Here is a 13,929-nt window from a genome sequence, read left to right on the forward strand (position 1 = left end):
AGTGGGATGATTGAACTTTACCGGTATGCAACACTTAACATCAAACAGCGTACCCTAACCCTTAACAACTAACACATAACAACTAACGCAACACCTTATATTCATATTTATCCTATATATTTCCTTAGTATCGGGGGCTACCTCCCCCAAACCCCCGCTTTGTCGATAGTGGTAAACAACTGCGTACCGGTAAAGTTCAATCTAGCAGAAAAAGTTGTGTTGTAAATGCATGGAAATCAAGGACAGGTTATTTGAATTTTATGACCGAGTATTGATGTTTTCCTCAAACAAACAACAAAAAAGTATATTATGTCCCAAATACAAAAATTACTATTCTAAAAATGATACACTTTTTGTGTGATCATCTATATATGTACATTCTTCATCCAAATGTTAATACCAAATACATGTATTATCCCTACTGATTATGTGGTGTTTACACTTACTTATTAATCCAGTTTAAAGGGGTTTATCATATAAAATACTAGTAATGACATGCTATGTCGTGAATGTCTGAATAAATAAAAACGATGACGCATATCATAATGGATCATTTCACAGTTCTCATGAAACACTAATATCAGTTCTTACTCCTATACAAGAGCTTGTGTATTTGACATCAGTATATAATTATTTTGTTAAATAACTTGAAGAAAATGTTGTCAATTTATAGAAACAACTTTGAGAAGGCTTATTGAAGCCAAATTAATAAGAAAAGACCAAATATTTTTATTTTAATAAATACAAATGGTTAAAATTATTCATACACAATTAGCAATTGTGCATAATTTTGTTCGACTGAAACTACCGGTAATTGATGATCTTATGAACCTGTCTGAATATAACTACATGTACTAGTCAAATATCAACTTCAACATTTCAGTGATACATTGTATGCTGATTACCTGTGCAGGAGGAAAATGAAACCAGACAGATTATGGACTCAAATTCAACCCGTAAAAAAGCTAGGAACTTGCAGTCACTGAGTGTTCTTGTTTACAGTCATGTGTTCAATGCTGCCACAACATAAATATTATAGCTGGCTCTGGAGTCGACCTTATGTGATGAATGTGTGATGATGTATTGCATCAAGTTTTAGTGGAAAACCATATTTTCAAAATGTTCAAAACGTATACTAGTCAATCGCCATTATCAATCGTATTTATGTTACATTCATCCAGATAAGACTGAAGCCAGAGAAATGCAGCAATGTGATTATAGCGTGTGCTGTCCTTCACAATTTTGCCAAACTGTGGGGTGAGCCGGAAGTACTTCCCGAGGACGAATTGCGTTACGTGGAAACCCCGGCATACATCTGACACCAGGATGGTCGTGGTATACGAGACCATATCGCGAATAACTATTTTGCTCGCTGAAATGTGCACATGCATAGAAAGCAAACATGAGAAAAAGGAAAAACAAGGGACAAAATTGTCACAAAACCAGGTTTTCATTGTGAAAAACAAAATCTGATAAAGGGAGAAAACTCAAACTGAACTTTTGAAATGAATAAACAAAATTAACCCCCTTTGTAAGTTTGTTTTAAGAAAAAAATCTATTTTTAGTCGTGGCGACCTAGACATTGGAGATATTGACGTGATTCTTTGGTGCGACACACCGTCCCATGATGGTGAACAAATGTGCCAAATGATTTTAAAATCTCACAATGAATGACATAGTTATGGCCAGGAAAAGCTCATTTATGACCATTTTTGACCTTTGAACTCAAAGTATGACCTTGACCTTGGAGATATCGACGTAATTATTTCGCGTGACACACCGTCCAATGATGGTGAACAAATGTGCCAAATGATTTTAAAATCTGACAATGAACGACATGGTTATGGCCCGGACAAGCTTGTTCCGCCCGCCCGCCAGCCCGCCAGCCAGCCAGCCAGCCCGCCAGCCAGCCCACCCGCATTCGCCAATCTAATAACCAGTTTTTTCCTTCGGAAAATCTGGTTAAAAATAAAGTGGCATTATCATATATTTATAACCAAAAAGTTGAACAGTTACCCATGTGTGTGACAGTGGTTATTTAACATATTTTGCACATAAAAAGAATTAACCGTCGCATAATGCATACTAGTTCATTAAAAGCGAACTATTGTTCATTTTCCATCATCTTTCTGGTCTGCGCTAGTGCATTAGTCCTGTTGCGGTAGAACTCCCCCTGGTCTTTCACCATTTCCATCTTCGCTGTAATCAGTTTCATTTTTGGCCTGGGGCGAAGCCCCTAGGCCAATGTACTCATAACCGTTTTTTGAGATGAGCTGACTTGGCTGGCTGCCAAAACAACCACGAATGAATGAATTTGGAAAAGTCCGATTTACCACTTGGCGGTCATTCATGCGCTATCAAAGAAGAGGGACCTATACAAACAAATAGGTCCCTGCAAAGAAGTTCTCAATAACCCGCATTGTGAATACAGAACATCACTATATAACATGACAGTGTCATAAAACGCGTAAAAAATATTATTGAAGCAAAATTGCTAAGCATTGGGTACGGCATAGTTTTTTATTATTGTTTGCATATTCTTGCGAGAATAAGTTCCTCACTTGACGGTCTAGGCCGAAAATATACGAGTGTCTACGGAGACAGTAACAAGAATTGTTTCTGATACATTTTTAAAGGTATTAGCACTCTAATGAACTTCGTGCTCCTTCCTTCGTACATATCCGTCAATCCGAACGTTATCCGGGAATGTGCAGAAAACTACGAATATTCTATAAATACGCTAGAAATACTAAATGTAGGATCCGCTAAATACAAAGACAACAAATATGGCCGACATTGTACTTGACAGATTGGTTGTTTAAAGAAAAAGCAATTTGCTATATACTATATTGAAAGAGAACGATTAATAAAAGTGTTATTATTGTTCATATTAATGTGACTGGAGTTAATGATAAACATCAACTAATGCATGGCAGTGTTGATATTTATGAAAAAAAAAACGATTCCTGGAAATACGATGTCAAACGGTTGAAAATTTTGACCACTGTGAAGAATAACGTTTAGAACCCGTGTCACTTACTACATTTTATATTGTTGGTGAGAAGTAAAAGGGGATAAAGTGGATTTATGCTTGTGTGATGACTGTAGCCATGTGAACGGGTTATCGTACGGCAAATCCCATCACGTAAAGAAGAGTCTTCAACTTTTCAAAAAAGCCTTGTTTTGCTATCAACACAAAGCTTGGAACAGGAAGGTACATAGATTTTTTTCAAGTATAACAGTTTCATTATTCATAATTGGAGTAAAGTAGATTTTGTAGGAAAAGTGCACCCTGTCAGTGATTTTTACCACATAATCAGGCTCATATTTGCTTTCATTTTGAAAAAGAAAACGTGCCTTGTAAGGAAAAAGTGGGATGATTGAACTTTACCGGTATGCAACACTTAACATCAAACAGCGTACCCTAACCCTTAACAACTAACACATAACAACTAACGCAACATCTTATATTCATATTTATCCTATATATTTCCTTAGTATCGGGGGCTACCTCCCCCAAACCCCCGCTTTGTCGATAGTGGTAAACAACTGCGTACCGGTAAAGTTCAATCTAGCAGAAAAAGTTGTGTTGTAAATGCATGGAAATCAAGGACAGGTTATTTGAATTTTATGACCGAGTATTGATGTTTTCCTCAAACAAACAACAAAAAAGTATATTATGTCCCAAATACAAAAATTACTATTCTGAAAATGATACACTTTTGTGTGATCATCTATATATGTACATTCTTCATCCAAATGTTAATACCAAATACATGTATTATCCCTACTGATTATGTGGTGTTTACACTTACTTATTAATCCAGTTTAAAGGGGTTTATCATATAAAATACTAGTAATGACATGCTATGTCGTGAATGTCTGAATAAATAAAAACGATGACGCATATCATAATGGATCATTTCACAGTTCTCATGAAACACTAATATCAGATCTTACTCCTATTCAAGTGCTTGTGTATTTGACATCTGTATATAATTATTTTGTTAAATAACTTGAAGAAAATGTTGTCCATTTATAGAAACAACTTTGAGAAGGCTTATTGAAGCCAAATTTATAAGAAAAGACCAAATATTTTTATTTTAATAAATACAAATGGTTAAAATTATTCATACACAATTAGCAATTGTGCATAATTTTGTTCGACTGAAACTACCGGTAATTGATGATCTTATGAACCTGTCTGAATATAACTACATGTACTAGTCAAATATCAACTTCAACATTTCAGTGATACATTGTATGCTGATTACCTGTGCAGGAGGAAAATGAAACCAGACAGATTATGGACTCAAATTCAACCCGTAAAAAAGCTAGGAACTTGCAGTCACTGAGTGTTCTTGTTTACAGTCATGTGTTCAATGCTGCCACAACATAAATATTATAGCTGGCTCTGGACTCGACCTTATGCATCTTAAAATGATCTTTGAACGCGATGGTCTCAAGAACATTTTTATAATGAATAACTTTGACGGTCAGCCCAGGGTCACCAACGCCAAGCGTCTTTTGGAGACACTTATTCCAACCTGTCAAAGTTCTTCAAAGAACTACCATGACAATCGTGTATTTGTTTTGTTTGTCATAATAAGTTTTATGTTTAATATCACTAGTATCACTAGTCATTGATACATTGATAAATCTATTTTCCTTTAAACGTGTTTGATTGAATAATTATATGTGCCTTGTTACTTAATTATTAATGTTCTTATTTCCCTGTAACATTTTCAAGTCTTATTTATAGAAGAACGCATTTCACGTGCAATTTCCAACAAGGTTAGCAAATCTTACTGCACTGACTAGGTTCCATCTCACACATGATATATGAGATGTATGTATGTTTATATGTTTATGGGTTTATTATAGGCTTTTCCTCTTTTTTATCTTTTTATAATAATTTTTGAACATTTAGCTCATCTTAATGCTCACATATAAAAATCTCAAATTCAGTATGGCGTTTCTGGAAAAGGGGGGTAGCCTTGATTGTAAAGCCGGAACTTTTCGTTTTCACTGGTGACCCCCATTTTTAGCTTATTATTATAAAGCAATGTCTTTGCCATAAACTACTAGGTTCGGTATAGTTTTTTGTTCGTTTGTAAGTTTTTCATTGTTTGCAAAGTATTTTATATTGTTTTCATTGTGTTCAACATGCTCTGCCCGTACACGAAGTATTATGCCATCAAATTGTAGTTTTCAACTATGTTCCTATTTTTGGAGTGAGTATAAAGATTTCCATTATATGTATCTCTAATTATGCGTTAAGAACAAAATTGAAATCACCTCCAACTGAAATGTTTTTATTTTAGTTATTTATTTTATTGGAATGTAATGTTTCATAAAATTTGGATTCATCTATATTCAGGCCGTAAACGTTTATTAATGTTAATTGTGTTTCGTGTATTATTATCCCCCGCCAGAGGCGGAGGGATATTGTTTTGGCGTTGTCCGTCCGTCCAGCTATCCGTCCGGCACTTTTGTGTCCGGAGCCATATCTTGGAAGTGCTTTGGCGGATTTCATTGAAACTTGGTATGAGTATATATATGCATAAGAGGATGATGCACACCAATGGCATTGTACAACATCTGTTAATGAGAGTTATGGCCCTTTGTATCTTGAAAAAATGCTTTTTACTATAGGCACTTTTGTGTCCGGAGCCATATCTTGGAAGTGCTTTGGCGGATTTCATTGAAACTTAGTATGTGTATATACATAAGCATTACAGGATGATGCACGCCAAATGGAATCGTTCACCATCTGTTAAAACAGAGTTATGGCCCTTTGTGTCTTGAAAAAAATGCTTTTTACTATAGGCACTTTTGTGTCCCTAGCCATATCTTGGAAGTGCTTCGGCGGATTTCATTGAAACTTGGTATGAGTATAAATATGCATAAGAGGATGATGCACGCCAAATGGCATTGTATACCATCTATCTGTTAAAAACAGAGTTATGGCCCTTTGTATCTTGAAAAAATGCTTTTTACTATAGGTACTTTTGTGTCCGGAGCCATATCTTGGAAGTGCTTTGGCGGTTTTCATTGAAACTTAGTATGAGTATATATATGGATAAGAGAATGATGCACACCAAATGGCATTGTACACCATCTGTTAATAATGGAGTTATGGCCCTTTGTATCTTGAAAAAATGCATTTGTTTGCGTGTCGGCAGCTATATCTTGGAAGTGCTTTGGCGGATTTCATTGACACTTGGAATAAGTATATATATTGATAAGATAATAATGCACACCAAATGGCATTGTACATTATCTGTTAATAATGGAGTTATGGCCTTTTTTATCTTGAAAAAATGCTTTTTTGAGTGTCAAATATAACACTTTTGTGTCCAGCAGCATACTGGCGGGGGATATCAATTCAACGAATTTGCTTGTTATATCTATACTTGCTTGTCTGGCAATGATTATTTCTTTCAAGTTATCCACTGTTATTCCTGTATTACTTTTGATCAGTAAAGTGATGCCTTGTTTATTTGTATGTTGTCCGCTAAGATAAATATCTCCGTCCCATGCACTTTTCAATGTTTGTGCGCAGGTACGTGTGATGTGATTTTCCTGTAAAAGACTTTTTTCGTCTAACCATTTGAAAATTTAAGTGTGTTTGTCTTAGTTATTTAGCCCTTTTACATTTAGAGTACATATGTTAATATTCATACAAAAGGAGGAGAAATACATGCCACTTTTCTTGTTTCTAACATTTTAAAATTATTTTGTAGAGCTAGATTATTTATTGATACTAAATTATGCAAAATTATATTACGCTTTGACGTTAAAAACAATAACCTTCCATGTCGTTGACACATTCTGTTCATTAAATTGATCTACGTACTTGTTCATTTATTACAATGGTATTGGTAACTATGCCCTGCCTTCATTTAAATTGATCTCGATACCATTTTTTAAACATTTCATTATCATAAACACTTTGCTTTCCGCGTGGTAAGACCACCATTGTTAAATGAATGAATAATTTAGTGAATTAGTTAAATGTGTTTGAATATCGTTCCAAAATATTTTATAACACTTGTTAGTGATGCTATCAGATCCTGAACTTTTGCTATTTTGCATTTCTTTAAGAGCTAGTCCACATTCATATTCAGTTAGTAATCTGTCACATACTTCTTTTTCCTGTTCATTTAAAGCATGATGTGTTTTTTTTACAGAGGGTGTGATTTTCGACATTCTTTCGTTTATAGTGTTTCAAAAAAAGGCTTGTTCTATTATTTGCACAATAATCATATTCAGTTTGTAATCCTTCACATACTTGATATTCCTCTTCCTTTAAAGCATGATGTGTTATTATTTTACAGAGGTTGTTATTTTTGACATTCTTTCGTTTATAATGTTTCGAAAAATAGGCTTCTTCTATTAATTGACTTTTATTTGTTATGTCTTTGCCATTAACTACTAGTCTGTGTATAGTTTTGTGTTTGCTTCTACGTTTTAAAATGTGTGCACAGTATTTTGTATTGTTTTCATTGTGTTCAACGTGATGTGCCTGGCTCGAAGTATTATGCCATTGAGGTGTGTGTGATAAATTCCTTCTATTATAATTTTTTTATGCCCCCCTTCGAAGAAGAGGGGGTATATTGCTTTGCTCATGTCGGTCTGTCGGTCGGTCGGTCCGTCCACCAGGTGGTTTCCGGAAGATAGCTCAAGAACGCTTTGGGCTAGGATCATGAAACTTCATAGGTACATTGATCATGACTCGCAGATGACCCCTATTGATTTTGAGGTCACTAGGTCAAAGGTCAAGGTCACAGGCGAAGGTCACAGTTACTGGAAATAGGCATTTTAAGGATTTAGCATGGTTCAAACAAGGGAAACAACTACCGTTTATGCATGTTCTCTTTATTACAGCATTCGCCCCCCCCCCCTTTAATTCATTTAAAATCTCATTTTACAGCAGAGATTCCAAATCTGACCTGTAAATGAGCCCCATATTTACTGCCAGTGCTAGGTTACCTTTTCCCATTTGATCATTCTTAAGTATTGGTATTGTAATGCTGCTGCTACTGCTACTGCTACTGCTGCTACTACTACTACTACTACCACTACTACTACTACTACTACTACTACTACTACTACTACTACTACTACTACTACTACTACTACTACTACTACTACTACTACTACTACTACTACCACCACCACCACCACCACCGTTCACACTGACAAAAAACGTATTCACACAATGGCTGCTACTACTACTACTACTACTACTACTACTACTACTACTACTACTACTACTACTACTACTACTACTACTACTACTACTACCACCACCACCACCACCACCGTTCACAATGACAAAAAACGTATTCACACAATGGCTGCTACTACAACTTATAGCCCATATAGGGGGGCATGCATGTTTTACAAACAGCCCTTGTTTTGTAAGAATTTCCTTCTTCAATGGAGGTGGTATAATTTGTGTTTCTTTTATGCATCTGTTTTTCATGCTTCAATGACTTATGGCTTCATTTTCAAGTTTGTGTGTTTCTTTTTTTTTAGCTTACCTGAGCACAATGTGCTCATGGTGAGCTTTTATGATCGCCTTTTGTGCGTCGTCTGTCGTGCAGCGTCAACATTTACCTTGTTAACACTTTAGAGGTCAAATTTATTGTCCAATCTGCATGAAACTTGGTCAGAACATGTGTCCCATTAATATCTTGGACGAGTTCGAAAATGCTTCTTGTTGTTGAAAAATCTGGGTGCCAGGGGGCGTGGCAGTTTTCCTAATATGGCTTTTGTAAAACCTTGTTAAGACTCTAGAAGTTACATTTTTTTCCAATCATCATGAAACTTGGTCGGAACATGTGTCCCAATACAATCTTTGACAAGTTCAAAAATGGTTCCGGTTGGAAGAAAAACATGGCCGCCAGGGGGCGGGGCAGTTTTCCTATTATGGCTATAGTAAAACTTGTTCACACTGTAGAAGTCAAATTCATTGTCCAATCTTCATGAAACTTAGTCAGAACATTTGTTCTTATGATATCTTGGACGAGTTCGAATATGGTTCCGGTTGGTTGAAAAACATAGCTGACAGGTGGCGTGGCAGTTTTTCCTTAAATGGCTACAGTAAAACCTTGTTAACACTCTAGAAGTCACATTTTTAGTCCGTCAGAACATGTTTCCCAATAAAATCTTAAACGAGTTCGAAAATGGTTCCAGTTGAATGAAAAAAATGGCCGCCAGTGGTCGTGGCAGATTTCCTTATATAGCTTTAGTGTATAGTAAAACCTTTTTAACACTCTAGAAGTCATATTTATTGTCCAATCTTCATGAAACTTAGTCAGAACATTTCTTCAGACCATATCTCGGATGAGTTTGAAAATGGTTTTGGTCTGTTGAAAAACATGGCTGCCAGGGGGCGGGCCAGTTTTTCTTACATGGCTATAGTAAAACCTTGTTATAACGCTAGAAGTCACATTTGTGGTCCAATGCCTATGAAACTTGGTCAGAATATTTGTACTAATGAAATCTGGGCTCAGATCGAAAATGGTTGATGTCCGTTTAAAAACATGGCCGCAAGGGGGCGTGGCATTTTTCCTTATATGGCTATTTAGTAATGTTCACACTAGAAGTCACACTAATTATCCAATCTTTATGAAACTTCATCAGAACATTTGTTCTAACAATAGCTTAGCTGAGTTTGAAAATGGTCATGATTCGTTGAAAAATATTGCCCCCGGGGGGGGGGGGGCAGTTGTCCATATATGGCTTAAGTGAAAACTTGTTGACGCTATATTAGCCTTATTTATTGGCCAATCTACATGAAACTTGGTCAAAACATTATTTTGTCCCAATAAAAACTTAGCGAAGATTGAAACTGGGTCATATGAGCTTAAAAACTAGGTCGCTAGGTCAAATATAAAAAAAACATGTTGAAAGTCACTTTTTTGGTCTAATCTTCATGAATCAGCTTGCATTTGTCCAGAATAGTCTAGTTCCTTTTGCTCTCAGGTGAGCGCCTTAGGGCCTAACGGCCCTCTTGTTTTAAATGACGTGCATCTTATTGTTGTGTTAAGTATCTTGCCTTTAATTATTTCCCATAAGGTGTTTGGATTTGCATCTTTGTTATCTTAAACTGTATTGGTTATTACCTGTTATATTTGTGTTTGATATTGTGTATCTTTTCAGAAGCTATTATTAACTTTTAAAGTACCTTGGGCCTCTTTCAGGTTGTATTTCATGCAGTTAAAGTTCAACTATCGAGTGATCAGTCATAAATCCTGGTTTTATGTTGCATGTGTCGATAATGTTGCAAATAGACTCGCATATTTAAAAATCTTATCTCCAAAATATTGCTGGTTTTGTGTTTGAGTGCCAGGTGAATTTTCTTTTATTATGATTAACTGTATGCCTTATGCCTATCAAATTGTAGTTTTCAATTATGTTATTCAAAATGTTCCTTTTTTTGGAGTGAGTATAAATATTTCCATTTCTTTTATCTCTAATAATGGGTTAAGAACATTATTGAAATCCTCTCCGACTATAATGTTCTTATCTTGGTTATTTATTATAACATTTGGATTCATCTATGTTCGGACCGTAAACGTTCATTAATGTTAATTGTTTTTCGTGTATTTTTATAGCTATACTTGCTTGTCTGCCAATCATTATTTCGTTCAAGTAATCCACTGTTATTCCTGTATGATTTTTACTCAGACAAGCGATGCCTTGTTTATTTTTACGTTGTCCGCTAAGATTAATATCTCCGTCCCAACCAGTTTTCAATGTTTTGCTAAGGTATGTTTTATGTGACTTTCCTGTATAAAAAAGACATATATTCCTTTTTTTTGTCTAACCATTTGAAACTTTTAGTGCATTTGTCTTTGTTATTTAGCCCTTGTACATTTACAGTACATATGTTTATACTCACACAAAAGGACGAGACTTGCATGATACCATTCTTGTTCCAAACATTTTAAAATCATTTTGTAGAGCTAGATTATTAGTTTATAGTTCATTATGTCAAGTTATATTAAGCTTTGATGTTAAAAACAATAACCTTCAATGTTCTACAGGTTGTTGATACATTGTGTTCATTAAATTGATCTCAGCACTAAGTTCTTGGTCATTTATTACGATGGTATTGGTAACTTTGCCCTGCCTTCAGATTGATCTCACTACCATTTTCAAACATTTCATTACCATTAGCACTTTCCTTTCAAAATGCCATCATTGTCATTATATTGACTGAAAATAGTCTACCAGTCACACATAACTTAATCAATATCTCCCTTTTTAGCTCGACTTTTAGAACAAAAAAAGAACTATTGTCATAGCCAGGTAGTCGGTGTTCGCGTTTGTTTAGTTGTCTGTAAATGTCAATTTCCGCAAAGACTATCAAAGATATCCTCTTCAAACTTACAATACTTGCTCAATTTCGCCTGTTAAGTCCATACTGACAAGGCTGGTTACCATGTGACCTATATTTATGGAATTATCTGCCCTTGTTTTGACTTAGTACATAGAAATATTGTCAAATTCTCAACAAAAAACTTAATTTTCTCAAACATTGTCCAACCTTTCAACTTAACAGTCTGCATACTTATATAATATGATGACATGCAACTTCTGACAAAAGCACATAACTTTATCCTTCATATTTTACTAGTTATTACCGACTTACAATTTCTCAAACACTATCGAAGCTTTCAACTTCGAAGTCGATGCACTTGTAGAATATCAACACCTTCATCTACTGACAACAGAAGACAACCATTCACCATTTTGTAAGAGTTATTCCCCTTTTCCGACTTCAATTGCTCAATCATTAAAAGCTTTCAACTTGAAATTCAACACTCTAGTAGAATGATTAAGTGATGACCAACTTCTATTGACATGAGGAAACTATTCCTCTTTTTGGATTTGAAACTTAGTCTGTGTCAAGCACTTGTATTCCAGCGTCCTGCACCCGTTGGCAGTGCTCTTGTCAACACTTGATACTGCTTGTCAAGAGTATAAATGAGAAGCTTGACATCCGATCAACACTTCAGTTAAAGAAACCTAGCCTTACATATGAATCTTCCTCTTCATCTCTTGAAAATGTTTGTCTGTAAAATACAACCATAAATCTAATATTTAATTTAAAATTTTTCATACATACATTGTTTTTATGCCCCGAAGGCAGGCATATGGTTTCTGAACTGTCTGTCCGAAAAATTATACTTTTGCCATAACTTCCATACTACAGAATAATTTTTTCACTCGATATTTGTACACAACTCTTCTTTGATCAACACCTTCCCACGGACATATTTCTTGATGACCTTGGCCGTTGAACTCAAAAGTCAAAGCACCCAATAACTTAACATTCACCATAACTTTGTGGTTCATGATTGGATTTACTTTATTTTCGTCCATAACTCCCCTTTGGACAAGACCTTCCCACTGACCTATTTTATGATGACCTTGACCATTGAATGACCTTAGCTTAAAGGTCGAAGTGTTTAAAACTAGATAGACATATTAAGCACGAGTAACATATTAAACCTTCAACTTCATAACATCAGCATACATGTACACTGTATCTGGCAGCAAAATATATAGCGTGGATCCGTTTACATTTACTTCAGTTTAGTCACTACACTTCTTTCCAAGCACCCTAAATCTAGCCCCAGGCCTTCAGCGCCTACGGCGCTTTGATTTCCTCATGCAGCCGCAACTTACTTACAAAGTACTGCTTCTGTAATGCCTTTAGGTCATCGCTCCTGTAAAATAAGTGCATTAAAAGAATCCTCAAACCCGATCGACTGTAATTTTTGTGCCGATAATATTTCATTTGGCCATTTGAATTTTATTTACAGCCAAAAACTAAATGTTTCAAAGCAATGTGTTAAAGTAAATTACTTTATTATAATTAAGATTGTGCCATTTCAGAATTATATGGAAATGTCGCCCTATCAACCCTTCATTTTTGGAGATGTTAGTGGAAACAAACAACATATTTTAAAGAATAAATATGTTGTTTTTTGCAGACATGTTCATATTAGTTTTTAGCCACAATAAGTTTTCTGCAGCAAGTATAATGATGTTATAGAAAGAGACACAATTCTGTCCTGCGGCGTAACTTGTTTTGACATATTTCGTCGAATTCGACTTTTAAATTAATTGGTAATCTCTATACCAGACAATTGGGCTGAATGCATCTGAATATTCTAATCATAAATACCTTTTCGATTTTTTCTTTTCTACTAATATTACTATTACTACTACTACTACTATTACTACTACAACTACTACTACTACTACTACTACTACTACTACTACTACTACTACTACTACTACTACTACTACTACTACTACTACTACAACTACTAATTCCACTACTACTACTACTACTACTTATACTAATACTACTAATTTAACTACTACTACTACTGTTACTACTGCTGCTGATGCTGCCGCTGCTACGGCTACTACTACTACTACTACTACTACTACTACTACTACTGCTACTACTTCTACTACTACTACTACTACTACTACTACTACTACTACTACTACTACTACTACTACTACTTCTACTACTTCTACTACTACTACTACTACTACTACTACTACTACTACTACTACTACTACTACTACTACTACTACTACTACTACTACTACTACTACTACTACTACTACTACTACTACTACTACTACTACTACTACTACTACTACTACTACTACTACTACTACTACTACTACTACTACTACTACTACTACTACTACTACTACTACTACTACTACTACTACTACTACTACTACTACTACTACTACTACTACTACTACTACTACTACTACTACTACTACTACTACTACTACTACTACTACTACTACTACTACTACTACTACTACTACTACTACTACTACTACTACTACTACTACTACTACTACTACTACTAC

This window comes from Dreissena polymorpha, chromosome 6 (genome assembly GCF_020536995.1).
Source record: "Dreissena polymorpha isolate Duluth1 chromosome 6, UMN_Dpol_1.0, whole genome shotgun sequence".
Classification (NCBI taxonomy): domain Eukaryota; kingdom Metazoa; phylum Mollusca; class Bivalvia; order Myida; family Dreissenidae; genus Dreissena; species Dreissena polymorpha.